The sequence below is a fragment of the Thermobia domestica genome, chromosome 18 (assembly GCF_964235325.1).
Source record: "Thermobia domestica chromosome 18, izTheDome1.hap1.1, whole genome shotgun sequence".
In the NCBI taxonomy this organism is placed as follows: Eukaryota; Metazoa; Arthropoda; class Insecta; order Zygentoma; family Lepismatidae; genus Thermobia; species Thermobia domestica.
In genome coordinates, this window is record NC_137471.1 from 26,002,846 (window position 1) to 26,021,758 (window position 18,913).

The following is an 18,913-nucleotide window of genomic DNA, read 5'->3' on the forward strand; positions in this document are numbered from 1 at the left end:
TTTGTCCACGCGAGGTTTTGGCCCAGCTAGATTTTAGCCCGCGAGGTTTCGGGCGGCAAGGTTTTGTTCACGCGAGGTTTCGGCCTGGCGAGATTTTGTCCCGCGAGGTTTTGGGCGGCGAGGTTTTGGTCATTCGAGATTTTGGGAGGCGAGGTTTTGGCCCACGAGGTTTTGGGCGGCGATGTTTCGGCCGCGAGATTTTGTCCGTATCTCCTGAAACACATCTTTAATTATTTTAAATCACAATTCTACAAGTTCATATCTCTAACCTTAAAATATATCGAGATATGGCCATCCTACTATAACTATGAAACCCGACCGTTTTTCTTCCCTTCTACGCTAAATATATATATTTAAAAAAAAACTGTGTATATATGAATATTTTTCACAATAAGAATTGGCACTAATATTCCCCCCTTTCTTTCACGAATTGACAAAAATCCTTCCTTACTGGTACGATACGTCCTGTACTTAAAATGGTGGGCACTACTGGTTCATCCAATTTTTACATCTCAACCACTGTTTTAGTTACTTGATCCATTGTTTAAAAAAAGGTAAGGTTATTGAACGAACACAATGAAGAGTATTTACTAACGTTTAAAGATACGCAAGTCATTACATGACATAATTTAATAATAATAATAATAATAATAATAATAATAATAATAATACGGGTAATTTTACTGTTGTTTTATCACATTCTTCGTAGACTTCTGGTGACACGAATATTGGGACTGACCAAGGGAGTACCTCTGCATTATGCAGGTAGTTTTTGGATATATGTATCGTGTGTGGGCGAGCGTTATCTTGGTGAAAGATGATACCAGGAATATCTCATGAGAGGTAACACATGAGGACGTAGGATGTTCCTGACGTGGCATTGCGACATCAGAGTTTCCTAAATCACTACTTGAAGTGACCTGAAGTCATAGCCGATGGCTACCCACTTCATGATGCCAGGAGCAACACCAATGTTTCTTTTTTTTTAAAAAAAATAGTCACATAATATATCCTTTCCTACAGCTCCGTCATACTCGCGGTTTATGGTCACGCGAGGTAGTGCCGCACCCCGAAGCGACGAGCCGCTGATAAGTGGCGTTGCTTCACCTTGAGCGATGAATTTTGGCTGGGCACTATCTCGCATGGTCATCGGCTGCGAGTATGACAACGCTGAAGGACTCATTATACCAAGGTTTGGATAGAGATATCGGTCTTATCTTGAGGGGAGACGTCGAATATGACTTCGAGTTATCTCTGGTAATGACTTACGAAACTTTGACTTTAGAATGGTATCCTGTATCCTCATATTTCACCTCTCATCAGTTAGGCTCCTAGTCATCTTTCAACAGTACAACATTCGTCCACACACGGTACGTGTGTGTTTCTGTGAACTACCTGCATGGTGTTGACAGCAAGATCCCCGAATCTGTCCCCGATAGAAAATGTATGAGACCATCTCGGACGTTGACTCCGTCCTAGCTCCAATAGCCATGATATTAAGTATCAGTTACAACAGTTATGGATCAACTTGCCACAGGAAAGGACACAACAGCTGTCTGACAGCCTTCCTAACCGCATCAGTGCATGTATTCAAACTGTACATTCATCTGAAATAAAATCATATAATCACCTGGTGACCAATATCAATGTTGTAGAAACCAAACTAGCAATCGGACGTTGAGTTTCAAATCAAGGTATAGTAGGCCAACATAAAGAAAAGCCAAGTAGTAAGTCCTATTGCTATTATTACAATTACAAATATCAATATCTAAGAATGCCTGAAGTTCTTTTTTCGCTTAGATACTCAACTCAGGTAAGTAAATTGAAACAAATAAAAAAAGGGAGAAAAATTGAAGACCTGCAAGTAAAACTTTAAAAAAAATCACCAGTGTTCAGAAGATGCTGTCTACAATGCACTGAGCAGAGTGGGTTGGTGGCGTATGTTCATGAAGTGTGCCATGGAAAGAATCAGGTAGTAATCCGAAGGGGCTAAGTCAGGATAACTTCGATACCATCAAGCTTCTGAATTTTTTGTTGCGTTTTTCGAACTGAATGTGGTTTAGCGTTATCCTGTTGCAGCAGGACAAGCTTTCGGTTTATCAATGGATATATTATAGTGTAGTGTACCATACATCCGCTCCAACTATTCGAAATAAATGAAGGCATTAATAATACGACCGCTGAAACGAACTCGAAGTGAGTTATCCCCCCGTATGTTTCATGACACAAAGCATAACATTTATACTCAAAATCTAAGGTATATATCTGAAAGGTGTTGTATATTTACAAGCGAGCTGTTTTGGTTGTTTTTAATTTCTGATGAAAGGTCCTGAAAGTTCGAACTTTCTCAACCACTATTTCTGCACTCTTAAATTTCGGAAAAGAAAGCCTACATTTCGTCACATGTGACAATCTGTTTCAGGAAACGCATATAAGTGGATTTTCCAACATTTTGTCACGCACCCACTCTCCTCTAGATCTAAGATGGGATCAAGTCATGTGACAGCTATTGATTGTTTTCCTAAGTTCGTGAAGATGATGCACTACAGTGGACCGGGACATATCGAGTTGATCTAACACCGTTGTTCGCAAGTAGGTGGATTTTCCTCAAAACTAACATGCCGTATGATCTCATAATCCGTTACCATGGATCTTGGCTGATCTTCGACATCTATACAACCTGCACGAAATTTCTGAAACCAATGAGTTGTTGTGCCGTGGTTCACTCCATCTTCTCCTTTCGCATGAGAACTGGTTTACGTTGCTGCCACTGAGTTACGCCTGAGTTCGAATTCGTACAGCAACAGTCCACGTATCAGTGACGTTGAGCATTCGTCATCAGTGGCATTGAGTTGTTGTACTGTGGTTTACTGAATCTTTTCCTTTCGCATGAGAACTGGTTTGGGTTGCTGCCACTAACAAGGGAGGGCCACCCAGTGACTCCGCTGAGATCCGAACGAAACAACTGTGTTTGCATTTGATGTTATAACTAAACGAATTCCAAAGTTATACGTGCCACCGGGCGGAATATCATGAGTTACAACATATTTTGTAATGTAAAATCTACAAAAAATTACCTAACAGAATAGTTTGAACCAAATTGTTCGGAAACGGTTGAGTAAATGGAAAACTCGGCCAACACGTATCCCATCAGCTTCAAGGACAAATTTCTGGGATAAAACACTTCGCTCCAGGATCCCTCTCAAGGTCCCAGACGGGTCCAACTCAAAATTTTCAAATGGCAAAGGGGATTAAGTAGCACATCGGTTGAAAGCTGTTATAAAATGAAAGAAAATGGAGCAAGTCTCGACTCTCTACGATAACCCTGTGTAAAATGGCGGTTTTTCAAAATGTAAACAAAATCTTAACTGAAAAGTGCATGGCCACCCCTATAAATCGGAAACGGTGAGACAAATGTGAAAACAGGAAAGGAAGTGTTGTATTATTTTTAAAGTACAACGATTTAAGTTAAATCATCTTGTCCCAGAACCCCCACAAGGTCAAAGGTGGGGTCCAACTAAAAAGTTTCAAATGGCAAGAGGGGTTAATTAGCACATTGTTTGAAAGCTCTTGTTAAATGAAAGAAGATGGAGCAAGTCTCGACTCTCTACGACAACCCTGTGCAAAAAGGCGGGTCAGAAGGTAAACAAAAGCTTAATTGAAAATCTATGACCACTTTGAATCCAAGATGGCCGCTTAAAACCTATATCAAAAGGATAGCCATACCAAACTGCTGAAGCTAGGAAAACCAAATTTGGCATTAATGCTGATTAGTAGGTGACGAAATGATGCGAAATGTGCAAAAACACGACATCTTGAGTTCAAAATGCCGTACTACATGTCGAACGCATGTCCAGCTCAAACCACAAGTGTTGGAGAAGCAAAATGCGGTATTTACGTTTATGGTTAATACTAGATATCCACAAAATATCAAAGAGTATCATCTGTAATCCAATATGGCTGCCAGCGTGAAAAATCAATTTGTATATAAATATGCTATTTCTTGGAATATTGTGACGAAACTAACGATTTTGACGGAGCTCGATGTACTGACATGACTTACACGTGATTTGGTACTGCTCACCAATCTTGTATTATATATATATATATTTGCTATTTCTTGAAATATTACTATCAAACCAACGAATTGTATACAAATATAACCATCACGAATACGTTACAACAGAGCCCCCAACCCAACTGGTGCAGCAAGACCTTCATGTATGAGCTGCGTATTACAAGATTAAAAAAATACCCGGAGGTATTCAACTTATCTTTAACAGTATTATCTTTAATCAGAGTTGTGTATTCATCGCATATTCGTTATATTCACACAAATGATATGGAGAGAACCGTGACGAATGTGCATTAGTAACAAAACATATATGTGTTGTTACGGAATGAAATAATAGTTGAAGTGAATCGAAATTCAATAATTCTTTAGTCTTTCTATTCTTTCTAAATACATAATAGAGAAAAATGGAGATTTAGATTTGCACTGTTATGAATGACATAGGTTTTAAGCGGCCATCTTGGATTCAAGGTGGCCATAGATTTTCAATTAAACTTTTGTTTAACGTTTGACCCACCGCTATTTTGCACAGGGTTGTCATAGAGAGTTGAGACATGCTCCATCTACTTTCATTTAACCAGAGCATTCAAACGATGTATTACTTAACCCCTCTCGTCATTTGAAACTTTTCAGTTGGACCCCATCTGGGACCCTGTGGTGGCCCTGGGACAAGGCGTTTTAACTCAAATCGTTGTACTTTGAAAATAATGCCACACTTCCTTTCCTGTTTTCACATTTGTCTCACAGTTTCCAATTTATAGGAGAGACCATGGACTTCTCAGTTAAGTTTTTGTTTACATTTTGACCCGCCTCCATTTTGCACAGGGTTGTCGTAAAGAGTCGAGACTTCCTCCATTTTCTTTCATTTTACAACACCTTTCAAACGATATGCTACTTAACCCCCCCCTTGCCATTTGAAAATTTTGAATTGGACCCCGTCTGGGACCCTGCGGGGGACCTGCAAACTTTTTTTTAATCCAAAAAAGTGTGTAATTGAAAATGATGGGATACGTGTTGGTTGAGTTTTCCATTTTCCCAGCCGTTTCCGAACAAATGAGTCGGTTCAAACTATGATGTCAGATTTATAACTTTTAGATTACAAAATATGTTGTAACTCACTTTATTGTGCCCGGTGGCACGTATAGCTTTGGGATTCGTCTAGTTATAACATATCAAATATAAACACAATTGTCTCAGCTGAGCCACTTCGTTACCCTCTCTTGTGAGTTATGCCTGAGTTCAAACTCGTACAGTGACCGTTCACAGTATCGGTGACGCTTTTGAGCACTTCTCATCACTAGCATTGACTTGTTGTGCTGTGGTTTACTGCATCTTCTCCTTTTGTATGAGAACTGGTTTGGGTTGCTGCCACTGAGTTATGGCTGAGTCCGAACTCGTCCAGTAACAGTCTACGTATCAGTAACGTCGTTGAGCACTCGTCATCACTTTCATTGAGTTGTGCTGTGGTTCACTGCATCTCCTCCTTTAGCATGAGAATTGTTTTTTGTTGCTGCCACTGAGTTATGCCTGAGTACGAACTCATTCAGTAAAAGTCCACTTATCAGTGACGTTGTTGAGCACTCGTCATCAGTGGCATTGAGTGGTTGTGTTGTGGTTCACTGCATCTTCTCCTTTCGCATGTGAACTGGTTTGGGTTGCTGCCACTGGGTTATGCCTGAGTTCGAGCTCGTACAGTAACCGTTCACAGTATCAGTGACGTTGTTGAGCACTCGTCATCATTAACATTAAAAAGTGACTGAAGATACCGACAGAGTGGAAGAGTCCATGTTAAATAGTCGCCTTGCTGACTACTTGTTGGACCAGTTAGACTTTGTACGATATTTACGGTCGATCGCGGAGTATACATGTGTGTAATGTTGTGGTTGTGGAAATATTGCAAGACTTATGACTGGTCTTTGTAATGAGATACTTTTGGTATTCAGTAAATGAGTTTAAAACAGTGGGAAGATGTTCCATTCGTCCGGGCACCCTGGTACGTTGCACTGCCGATTGTTAGACTCTGTATTTTATATAACAAACACAGATTAAGAAGTTCAACAAAAAAAAAAAAAAAATCATAATTTTCAAATTGGAGAGTATCCATAACTTTTATTTTATTTTTGGATTTTAAGTAATTATTCTTGCAGTATAGATTGCAGACTCTTATTTGTCTCTCATATACTTCTTTCTCCAAAACAAAGACGGTGTCGACTAGTGTTGCTCACGAGATAAGATTTGAGGGTTTCTCGTCTTTGAAAGATGTCCTGAAAGTACAGTCTCGTCTCGAAAAAGTATATTTCGATCTATTAAAAGAGCTTCGTCTCTGTCTTGAAAGTGTTGTCTCGTCTCGGAAACATACATCTGAACCTATTAAAAGAGTTCTGTATCTGTCCTGAAAGTGTTGTTTCGTCTCGAAAAAGTATATCTCGATCTATTAAAAGAGCCCTGTCTCTGTCCTGAAAATGCTGTCTCATCTCGAAAAAGTATATCTGGGCCTATTGAAAGAATCCTGTCTCGTGTCGCATCTCGACATGAAACTTCAGTCTCGTCTCGTCTCTCGGTCAGTACTAGTACCGTTCCTTCTGAATTAAACACAGGACATCGGGATAAGGACTCCATGTTTGATGGTATTTTGTCCTCATGGTCACCATCTTGAAATCCATCAAATTAAATCGAGATCAAATTTTTGAATGATAGAAAGTGAGTCTTATTAAATAGCAAATATCACTGTAAAGTTTCTGTGAATCCATTTGTGTAATCAACATGCACGACAGTGCATGGCGGCCAAGTTCCGCGAAGAAAAACTGGCCTGCACTGCCGTATGTTATACACGAACAAGAGGTTTGTCTAAAATTCGCCGATTTCGAAGCTTTGTAAAAGCGATTCTATTAAGGGTAGAAATATGAGGTTTACAATTTAAGAAGATATCCGAGAGAGGTGCTCATACAACAAATCTCACATTTATAGCTTCAACTATATTTGAGTACTGGACCCCTAAAATATGCAGTTTTCAGGCTCACTGATTCATTCATCAAATCGAATAGATACTTCCCAACGAGTTAGAAACGTAAAACTCTGCATAACGGTACCTTATAATAACTTGAGAATGGAAAAGTCCGAAATTTAAAGAATGTGCTACGGAAAAATTTTTTTTGGCAAAAAACTGTCCTTAGCCAAGCAGAAATCGGTTCATTGACATATTCATCAAATTGATTAGATACCGTATTTCCCAAAGAGATAGAGACGTAAAACTCTGCATAACGATACCTTATAATAACTTGAGAATGGAAAAGTCCGAAATTTAAAGAATGTGCTACGGAAAATGTTTATTGGCAAAAAACTGTCCTTAGCTAAACAGAAATCGGTTCATTGACATATTCATCAAATTGATTAGATACCGTATTTCCCAAAGAGATAGAGACGTAAAACTCTGCATAACGGTACCTAATAATAACTTGAGAATGGAAAAGTCCGAAATTTAAAGAATGTGCTACGGAAAAATTTTTATTGGCAAAAAACTGTCCTTAGCCAAGCAGAAATCGGTTCATTGACATACTCATCAAATTGATTAGATACCGTACTTCTCAAAGAGATAGAAACGTGGAACTCTGCATAACGGCACCTTATGATGACTTGGGTATGAAAAAAGTCCGAAATTTGAAGAATATGCTATGGAAAAATATTTATTGGCAAAAAAAAATGTCCTAAGCCAAGCAGAAATCGGTTCATTCACACACTCATCACATTGATTAGGTACTTCTCAAAGAAATAGAAACGTGAAACTCTGCATAACGGTAGCTTATCATGACTTGAGTATGCAAAAGGTCCGAAATTTAAGGAATGTGCTATAGAAAATTTTTTATTGATAAAAAACTGTCCTCAGCCAAGCAGAAATCGGTTCACTCACTGACTGACTCACTCACCGCATTGATTAGGCACTTCCCAATGAGACAGATGCGTGAATCTACGCATAAAGGTACCTTACAGTAACTTAAGTATGGAAAAATTCAAAATGTGAGAAGGGGATTTTTTATAGACAAAAAAGTGTTCGTAGACATTAGGTACTTCCCAATGAGATAAAGTTGTGGAACTATACATAAAGGTACTTTATAATGGCTTGAACATGAAAAATGTCTGAAATTTAAGGAATGTGCTACAGATTTTTTTTTAATGGGCGAAAAACTGTTCTTACCTGGACACAGATTGATTCATTCACTCACTCATCATTGATTAGGTATTTCCTAATGGGATAGAGATGTGAAACCCTGCATAAAGGTACCTACCTTATAATGACTAGAGATGGAAAACACTCAAAATATAAGGAATGCACTATGGGAATTTTTTATGGGCGAAAAATTCTCCATAGCCATTAGGTACTTCACGATGAGATAAAGATGTTAAAGGTACCTTATAAGAGTTTGAGTATGACATTTGAGGAATTTGCTATGGGAAATTTTTAATCGGTGAAGAAACTGTCTTTACAATCAGAAATAGGGAACGGTCCGTTACTCAACACACGTGCTTAGTGATTATGTCAATCGTCCGAGTGGTCGAGTGAGCGTGACGCGTGCATACTGTACTAAATTTGGTGGTTGGAAACCCAGACAAGGAAAGTTATTTTTTCTTTTTCTTTTTGCGCTAAATATTTTTCCTTTATTGCAGTCCTTGGTATTTAATAGATATGAAATTAAATTAATAACTAAGAGAATATAGAGGTGGGGATATTTAGAATTAATGAAGTTTTGCAAGGAAATGAGGAATCCGACTTTTATGAGATATGTTGGTGGCAAATATAATTAAGTTTATAAGCTATTTAAAAGGTGTATATCATCAGAAGGAAACCCGAGGCAGTATGAAACTCCCCAACATGTGGAAGGGTAGAGAATAACTCAGTATGTTGAAACAGCCACCATGTCCAACGATGTAGCATCGAGGATTCAGCATCAAAGGTTTTGGGGCCCTGATTATGTTCTTTTCCCTTTTTAGGTAATAAAAAATTAGATGTTAACAATCGTGATTTTGTAGCTCGGGTAAATGAATTAGAATCTCGTTTGGACATAGCTCTCAGACAGAGATTTAATGAAAGATGCCTTGCCCTTCGCGCTGGTCTAGTGGCTAGCACGTGCCTGTTTGTTGTTGGGTTCCTGGGATCGGTTCCCGGTGGGAGAGCCCTTGGGAAGTAATGTTGAATATGGCAGATTATGACTCCTTTAAAAATGTAAAATCCTAGATTTTAATCCAAAGCAGTGAAATCTGAACAAAAACGGAAGAGGTGCAAAAAAATGCAACCAAGTTCGTCAGCCTCAAAAGGTGTTGAGAAGGGAATAGATGAGCAAAGTTCCTTCGCCACTGCAACTGAAACGAACACTGGAACTTGATGCGATATATCAAGAAAAATGATGTTAAGGAGCCTTAGGGATAGTGATGGTGGGCGTGGTGGGTTTGGACAACCACCACCCTTAGGAATATCAACTTCGCTAAGGCATGTATATGCTGCAGTAAAATTGGTGGTTCGAAACCGAGACAAGGGAAGCTTATAATCCTCCTCGCGGTGTCAGGAACAATGATGTTGACGAGCCCGTGAGCGTGGTGGATTTGGGGGCTACCACCAGCCTTAGGGACGAAATGTCCCGGCCGTGAAACTAGGAACAGACATTTTGGTGGATTCGAATATGTTAAACAGCTCGTGCCAAGTTGTAATCTTCGTTTCAGATGCAGTGGCCAAGGAACTTGGCTCATCCATCACCATCTCAACACTTTTTGAGGCTTTCGAACTTGGCTGCACTTTTTGCACCTTTGGTGTTTTTGTTCAGATCATTATTTACATTACTAGTACCATTTTATAGTTACTAAAAGCAATACTCAATATAACTTACAGTACTGGCGAAGAAAAGACATTCGACAGAGAGTTTTCAAAGCAAGCAACCACTGGTATATATAGACCTATTTATACATAGGTCACAGGGACTAGGGACCAAGGGAAAAAAATTCGAGGGGTGGCATAATTAGGTCTAAAAGTCGAGATTGAAATATGAACTGCAGGAAATAAAAAGTAAAAAGTTGTACACGAGAGAAATTTAAGGGATATCTATACTGAAAACAACATTGGTGCCACAGTGCGACCAAGTTTTCTCAGTGAGATGCTACTGGCGCTAGGAGGTTATTGGCTGCCTAGGTCTTTGTCAGGTTTTGTGTTCTTTTTGGTTACACAACGATCGAATATAAAGGTGACCAAGAAAGTTCTGTCGCCTTTTGTGGAGGTCTGTGTTCAATTGGCCCTCACACCATAAGTTGAATGCGAATGGAGATAAGGCGGTCAGGTGTTGGTGGAATATCCAACATACTACATGGTTGTAGCAGTTCAGTTACACCGTGAACTTGCGAAAGGACGGAGTGAACATGGAACCTCTACAGAGCTCATAAGGGCGTGTATGCTGTGTGAGTTCAAACTGGGGTCAAATGCCGCTCACCGGGGCGAAAGATATGTCAGGCCTTTGGTGAGGATGTTGTGACTACGCGGACAGTGCAGCCGTAGTTTAACAAGTTTAAGGACGGTGATTAAACACTCGACGACGCACCACGTGCCAGAAGACCAACACATGTTCAAAATGAGGATCTTCAAGCAGCAATTGAGGTGAACAGGGGCCAGACATGTGAAGAACTGGGACTACAATTCAGTGTGAGTGGAGAAACCATTCAGTAGCACATCCATCAACTTGCGAAGCACCACAAGTTGGGTCGATGGGTCCCACATGATTTGACTCCGGGTCAGAAGGCAACGCGAACAGACACCTGTGTTTCTTTGCTGTCTCGTCTGAGGAAGGAGTCATTTCTGGCATGTTGATAAGTGGTGAGAAATGGGTTCTGTACAAAGCTGCACGGCGCCGTCATCATTGATTAGCATCCCATGAACCGGTTCCAAAACAGCCAAAACCAGCACTGCACTAGAAGAAGGTCTTCCTGTGTGTTTGGTGAACTACTCGTAGCTTCGTGCATCGGAACTGCTACCAGCTGGTCAGAGCATCAATGCAACTGTGTACTGTCAGCAGTTGAGCCGTATTCAAGAAAAAACTCAGGGGTTCTCCTATTACAGGGCAACGTGGCTAGGATGAGCCGGGACATCATTCTGCGCCTTGGATGGGAAACACTATTGCATCCGCCATACTCCCGGACATTGCACCGTCCGATTATCACCTGTTCCATTCCTTGGACAATCACCTTAGAGGATGCCAGTTCAAATCCTTAGTAGAGTTGTAAACTGCACTTGATACCTTCTTAGCTTTACGGCCCACCAAGTTCTACCGCGATGGAATCCATGTCCTTCCAGAATGTTAGCAGAAGGTCGTCGATGCTCATGGGGACTATTCCTTTTAGGTCTTAGGTGATATATTGATGTTCGAAGGTGATAGGTGAAAAAGCGACTGAACTTTCTTGGTTACCTATATATAAACAAATACCAGACGGGGTGCAAATTTTTCTTGGACGTAGGGACGGCAGTTTTGAATGGATCGGAATGACATAACATTAAAAGGTCCCTGGGTGTCGTGTACGTATGTACAAAGTTGCAGTTACAGATGTACTATCTGTCACAATACATAGCTGTAGGTATTTAATTCAATCGAGTTGTACTGCGAAATGTTATCAAAGACTGCTAAATGGTGTTTGTCCCGGATTTTTACACTATTCACGATTGTCTTAAAATGACCCGGGAGACTAAAAAGTCACGGTATGTGGTTAGATGAAATAGATTATCATTGAACTGGAGTAAATTCAGTGTGACAAATGCATTTAACCATCCACGAACCCCCATTTCGTATATAGTGAGGTAGGATCCGTCCTGCTAGAAGTAACAGGAGATGCTCCCGTCTCCATTTAGCAGAGAAGGGAACGCTGTCTACTGGTTCTGCAATATCTATGGTTTTGACGGTTAAGCAATTCACTTAAAAAATCCATCACTGAACAGACTGTTGCCAAGTTAGAACTTGTAGCTGTCATAAAAAAATCTTGAAACCCTACCATATTTCACCATGTACACATAGTCTTGAAAGGGTCATAAAACATTTTTTCCATCTTGCAAGGAGTTGAACAGTGTGCAACTTTCTGAGACGTCTTGCTTGCTACCTGCTATCGCCCTCCCACTGATATAAAAGAAAAACCAGTTTCGCCGCTTCCGAAACAACGGATTCTTTTAGACAGAGAGGGGAAGTGCGCCAAAATACACGTTTTTAATGAGGAGGTTCACTGTTTGTCCACTAGAGTGCAGTGCTGCATAGGTGGAAATACCTTTCTTGCTTTCAAGAAGTTGTAATATGTACACAGTAAATAGAAAGATCGGATTGCAGGTTTTTTAAAATTTTCTTATCACAGCTACAAGATTCATTTAACGTGGCAATGTGGCTTTAGGAAATGTGTGATCCTTTGATGTTAGTTCAGAGGTTTAGGTTAACAAACAATGCTTCATGCTTTTCAGTCCAGTCGCGCACCCCGAAACTTGTTGTTGGGGGAATCTAAAGTCGGAAGATTTGAAAGGAATTTGAACAGGATCATCCTCCACTGACAAGGGACGTATGCGAATCGTGACCACTGGATATTTATGAAAATTGTTACCCTGACTAATTGTGGGTGGCTAATCATCGTGATGATAGTCACTCGGTGCGGAAATGCCTTGTTTATCTTCTACGAATATATTAATACATATACCAAGCAGTGACCGGGTGAAACTTGTGACGAGTTACACCCCAAAAACACCGGAAAAAGGCAGAAAATGAAAAATGTGTGCAGGTAACCTGGTACCTACGGGAGGGGGACACGTGACCAAAATCACGGCAGTAGTGTCACACAAGCAGTGTTGGGATCCCAACACAAACTTATAGTTTTTCAAATAGAACGCATACCATTTTATGGCATTAAAACAATTGTCATAAAACGTGAAGGAAAATAAGCAAAAGCTGGGTTATCAGTGTTGCCAAATAAGGGAGATATGAGGCTCTAAAGTTGAGAAATTATGAGGTCAGTCCAATGAAACGAACAAATGTACAACAACAAGACTTCGGAGGAACAAATGTACAGTAGGGAGTAAACCACAGCATGCACATCAACCAGTGACTAACGGTTTTGATATGTCATGTCGAGTGTTCGGCTAGACGAGAAATGTATGCATTTTTTCATACTATATATGACTTTTCTGTTGTATGTATTGGCGTATTATGTTAAAATATTTTGCACCTGTATATTACTGGTAACCTGAATGTAGTGTTTTATCTTCATCGTTGTCTCACACGCTAACGTTTCCTATACTCTCGTGTGGCATCTATCACAGGTCATTAATCTTGGCGAATCCTCTGACATACTTTCTTGTCACAGATTTGTTACCTTTCGTGCCACAGCTTTTCTGTACTGTTTTCAGGCTCTACACCGTCGTTTCTGTGGTTTGGAAGGCATTCTGGATTTTATGCAGTGTTGCAATCCCAAGAGAGTTTGTTTTATAACTCTCGTGAACGGCTCGAAATATCGATTCCTTTCACACACCACTGGAATTGTTTGGGCTACAGGAAAGCTTCCTGTTCACATTTCCTCCTTACGTCACATTAGACTCTTCTACGGCTACTCTAACATTTGCCCTTTTTGAGTGAATCCTGTATCAAGCTCGTTAGTCACTGGATGCTGTAGTTTACTCCCTACTGTACATTTGCTCCTCCTGAAGTCTTGTTGTTGTTGTACATTTATTCGTTTCATTGTACGGACCTCATCATTTCTCAACTTTAGAGCCTCATATCTCCCTTATTTGGCAACACTGATAACCCAGCTTTTGCTTATTTTCCTTCACGTTTTATGACAATTGTTTTAATGCCATAAAATGGTATGCGTTCTATTTGAAAAACTATAAGTTTGTGTTGGGATCCCAACACTGCTTGTGTGACACTACTACCGTGATGTTGGTCACCCCTCCCGTAGGTATGATGTTACCTGCACACATTTTTCATTTTCTTCCTTTTTCAGGGTCTTTTTGGGGTGTAACTCGGCACAAGTTTCATCCGGTCACTACTTGGTATATGTATTATTCGTAGAAGATAAAAAAAAGCATTTCCGCACCGAGTGACTATCATCACGATGATTAGCCACCCACAATTAGTCAGGGTACTAATTTTCATAAATATCCAGCTGTCACGATTCGCATACGTCCCTTGTGAGTGCACCCCTGGTTCAGACAAAACACAAATATTATTTGAAAAATGTTACTAAATTTTGAAGTGAGTCCAGATCCGATTAATTCTTTTGGGTGCACCCCTGTGTCAATGTGCCAAAGTTTCTACTACAATTAGATTTCAAGTACATAACATTTATTTGGATGATTTATTGACTAAGCGTTTCATCAGCGTGGACATTTGTCCCTGTCACAAGAAATTTATTTGCCGACGGCTTTTCTTATAATTTAAATTTGGAAGGGATAGCAGTGGCTCAGTAGTATGGTGGAGCGCTCACTTCTGGTGTGTTGGATCACTTGTTCGATCCTAGATTGCGCCAAGTGAATTTGTGGTGAACATATACCGTTCGGATAATTTCCTCGGGGTTCTCTCATTTTCTTCCACTTATTTATTCCACCATTTCATTCATTACCACCATCACGGTCTCCCTTAGCTTTGGAGCATAATCTGGGAAGTTAAACTTGATTGTGCATAAAGTAGGGTGACTAGGGTGACCAGATTCTGACAAGCAAAAAGTAGAACACAAATATAGAGTAGCCATATTACCCGATTATAGCGGGTACCACTCGGTTTTCAGGTCCTATATTCGTCCCCCGCTTAATCATCTCTTAATCACGAAAACCACACAATTTTTGGATTGGAGAAAAAATTAAGACGATTTTGATAAAATGTTAAATTCAACGTAAATCGCCACATCTCTATGTCAATCTCAATCGCGAATCGCAATTGAGTTAAATTTGGACTCGCGCTCACGCTTAGGCTCAGTCTGAGCTATTTGGCCAGTGCCCGTGCGCAGAGCCGTTTGCTAATAAAAAATTTGATCTTAAAGCTTTGCTGGCGTCTACTATTAATCCAATGTTCTAATGCACAGTGGTTTTCTTTGTGTAGTTCATGTGTTTTTAGTGTAATGTACTGGAGGTTCTACACGAATGAATATTCGTTTGTGAATGTTGTGACAAACATACTATTATTCATGACTCCATGACTTCATATAAATGATTTTGTTTCTTTGAGAGAAAACCATATGAACAATATCTGCCATATGTCGCTTGCATTTTTTTTTTGAAAACTTTCATTATAAATATCCTTACAGTTACAGATATCTTACTGTAATACTTACTTTACAATTCGAGATTCAAATTTGTTTCTCCGGATGAGACCGTATGAACCGTATGAACAATATCTGCCATATGTCGCTTGCATTTTTTTATTTTTTATTTATTTATTTATTTATTTTTTTTTTGGAAAACTTTCCTTATAAATATCCTTACAGTTACAGATATCTTACTGTAATACTTACTTTACAATTCGAGATTCAAATTTGTTTCTCCGTATGAGACCGTATGAACCGTATGAACAATATCTGCCATATGTCGATTGCATTTTTTTTTTTTTTTTTTTGGAAAACTTTCCTTATAAATATCCTTACAATTACAGATATTTTACTGTAATACTTACTTTGCAATTCGAGATTCAAATTTGTTGAACTTAATAAAACATTAGAGACAAGTTAAATTAAATTAAATTTGCTTTACTTTAGTTTCGTTAGAAAAGTACATTGGAAATGTACCTTAACAAAGAAATCACTTTAAAAAATGGTCAGGAGGATCCCAGGTCAGTACTTTGTAATACACAAGTTCACATCAGTATTTACCGTTTAAAATTCCCCGCTTTTTAAATTTTAAAATATGGCAACCCTACACAAATATAATAGTGTATGATAGTTTACTGCGTCGGCAATACGAATGTCCTTATTTCATTTAACGTTAACTTTAAAAGCACTGAACAAAAGTATTGAAGGAATTCAACCAGTGGCGTATTTAGGAGGTGCTTCCGGGCTTAAGCTCCCCCGAAATCTTACTTACTATAGTAAAGTATATGAAATATCTTGCAGAATTTTCACATTTTCAGGCAAAGCCCCCCCCCACGAAAGTTAGCAAAGCCCTCCCCGAAACAAAATCGTAAATACGCTACTGAATTCAACACAAATCCAAATGCTTTGATGAATGTCAAAGTGGTTTATTTTCAAGAACATACAGTAAAACTTCGTGTAGGGCTAAAGACTTTTTAAATCAATTTTCTGAGCGTAGAATTATTTTAAGGAATGAGGGAAAATTTATACCAGCACGAGGGACTTCTACTTGGTTATGGGGCGTTTACACTTAGTCGATTTAGTCGCACGACTAAATCGACTCGCTGCATTTGCCACTAAATCGAAGCAACTTGCCGAATCAGATTGATGGATGTGTTCAATTATTTCAACCACAGAAAATAGAACGTCTTTTAATTCAGTTGCCAGTCGATTAGTCGCCTTCGATCAACATGCGATTAAGTTGAAGACCCGTTTACACGGTCGATTAAGTTGAAAGTGACGTCAATTCAACTGAATCGAACGCAAATCGACTAAGTGTAAACGCCCCATAAAGGTGACTAGCGATCCAGCTTAAAGACAGGCATACTTTGGAATCTGCGTGAATATTCCGAAGACCATTGTTGACTAGGTGCGAAATCATAAACAATCGAAGAGGGAAAACAGAGAGTTTTAAAAAAGTACCAGAATGTTACTACATAGAGTTCACATCTTTCAATACTCATAAATATTAAACTATGTAAGATTAGGAACAATATTAACCAGTAGTTAAGACTTTAATTACTTATGAAAGCATGTTACTTACATATGCATTATTCCAATTAATTTGCGAACTTCTGACAATATTGTCTCTTTATGCACCCACCCAAAATAAGTTATTAATGAGGGGAATTTTCTTTCAAAAGTGTTAAGTGTAATATGATCTTGAAGCTTTGCTGGCGTCTACTATTAATCCAACACCTACTCTGGCAGCAATCCCGAGAATATTGGATTAATGTTAAGTGTAATGTTATCATCTTCTCAACTCCTCCAGGATTTCGAACCATTTAATTAATGTTACGTCATGAATAGTAATTTTAGCACTCCATACCGTAATGTTTTGCGTCAACGCAACGCAAAATTTGTGATTTTGTTTTGATAAACTCCTGCGCTGCAGAATTTTGCGAAGACTCGTATGGAATGATCCACCTACTCAAACATTACGTCCGTAACACTTCCCTTTCACGAAATTTAACCATGAAAGATACAAGTTTCTGTATTATATTAATGTGACTATGAATTATTATTAATATTATTATTATTATTATTATTATTATTATTATTATTAAATTGGCATATTAACTATGCCAATTATCACAAATTATCACTCAAATCTTTTTTCGTTGGCTTGAACCGGTACGAAATGATGCTTCAATTCTTTTAACTTTTCATGGTAATTACGGTTATATTTAGTTTGCATTTGCGATTGTGAAATTTAGTTATATTGAGACAAAACAATTATTGCCAATTGCTCTTTATGAATATTGGATTAAATTCATATAATAAGATAATAAATTATTATTCCTAACTGTTAACTGTATTTTCCACTATCCATTTCCTGGGATGAACACACGAAATCTATTTTGCTCCGAAATTTCTCATACTCGCGGGTAGTGGTCAGCGGAAGTGACGAAAGCGGTCTTACAGCTGAACCACGTTGATTTAGTAAAAAGCAGGTAAGGCATGAATTTATATATTTGTTTTGATTGATCGTATGTGAGTGTTACTGTATGGACTACAAAGTGTATTCATATAATACACTTACATTGCCAAATGTTAATCTGAAATTCTCAATGTGTGACGGTATCTTGAAATGCAAACACCGTACGAACAAATGAATATCGAAAGTGTCATGTTAAATATTTCAGCCTGTTTTGATTTTAATAATTTTGGCATCATATGAAGTTCTAGGCAGTAATAACTGAGCTATAAATGTTAATAAAGTGATATATGATAATCTTCATGCGAAAAAATAAGCATATATACGTCGTATATTACGTGTGGCATCCTGTTTTTAAAGTGCAAGGGGTCATTCTGCAGTGAATGGAACGGTAATATAAAACCTACCAGCGTTGTTCAAGTGAAATACGGTTGAATTTATATTTGTTACATCCCATAATTATGATGCAAGATTCAGTACCAAATAAAAGCTTTAGGCTAATATTTTTTAAAATCGATTTTCAAACGTGCATAAGTTGATATTGTACCTCTTATTGCATGCACATCTGTTCGTAAGTGTTGTGCCTGAAATCAGATTCTAGACTATCGGTACTTTCATAGTATCGCAAGTGAAATTAATGAGCCGTTTAAATTAAAGAGGGCCAATTTTTCACAGTGATTTTTTTTTTAAGAAAAGAGATTAGCTACTTCATCATACTTTTTTAAAAAATATTTCTCCAGACTACTATATCGGAGAGAAAAATAAATCTGTGGTAATATCACATCAAAATAGGAGAATTTTGATTTATTTTTGGTTTTTCTTTCTTTTTATAAGCTAAAAATAGGGTCAAGTACTGGAGAGTAGGCTCAGAAATATGAAAAGTGCGTAAAATTTTGAGGAAAAGAATGGTAAATCGGACATTTTCCGTGTAATTCGTCAAAGGTGAAGTTTAATGTTGCATTTGTAAATGTTAAGCTTCATCATCTTGCACCATATGAGTATCATTAGCGATCAACAGGAAGCCAACCAGATTTGGTTGACACTATTGGGAATGGTACCCAACCCTA

The 18,913-nt window shown here is 38.6% G+C and overlaps 1 pseudogene across 1 annotated transcript in view; it reads left to right on the forward strand.

Moving 5' to 3' along the window:
* The first annotated feature begins 17,751 nt into the window (after positions 1-17,751).
* The window catches only part of LOC145675044 (obg-like ATPase 1 pseudogene), a 187,302-nt pseudogene continuing 186,140 nt past the window's right edge, over positions 17,752-18,913 (forward strand). The window contains exon 1 of the transcript XR_014129108.1: positions 17,752-17,862. The product of XR_014129108.1 is annotated as an obg-like ATPase 1 pseudogene (transcript). The remainder of the gene's footprint in view (positions 17,863-18,913) is intronic.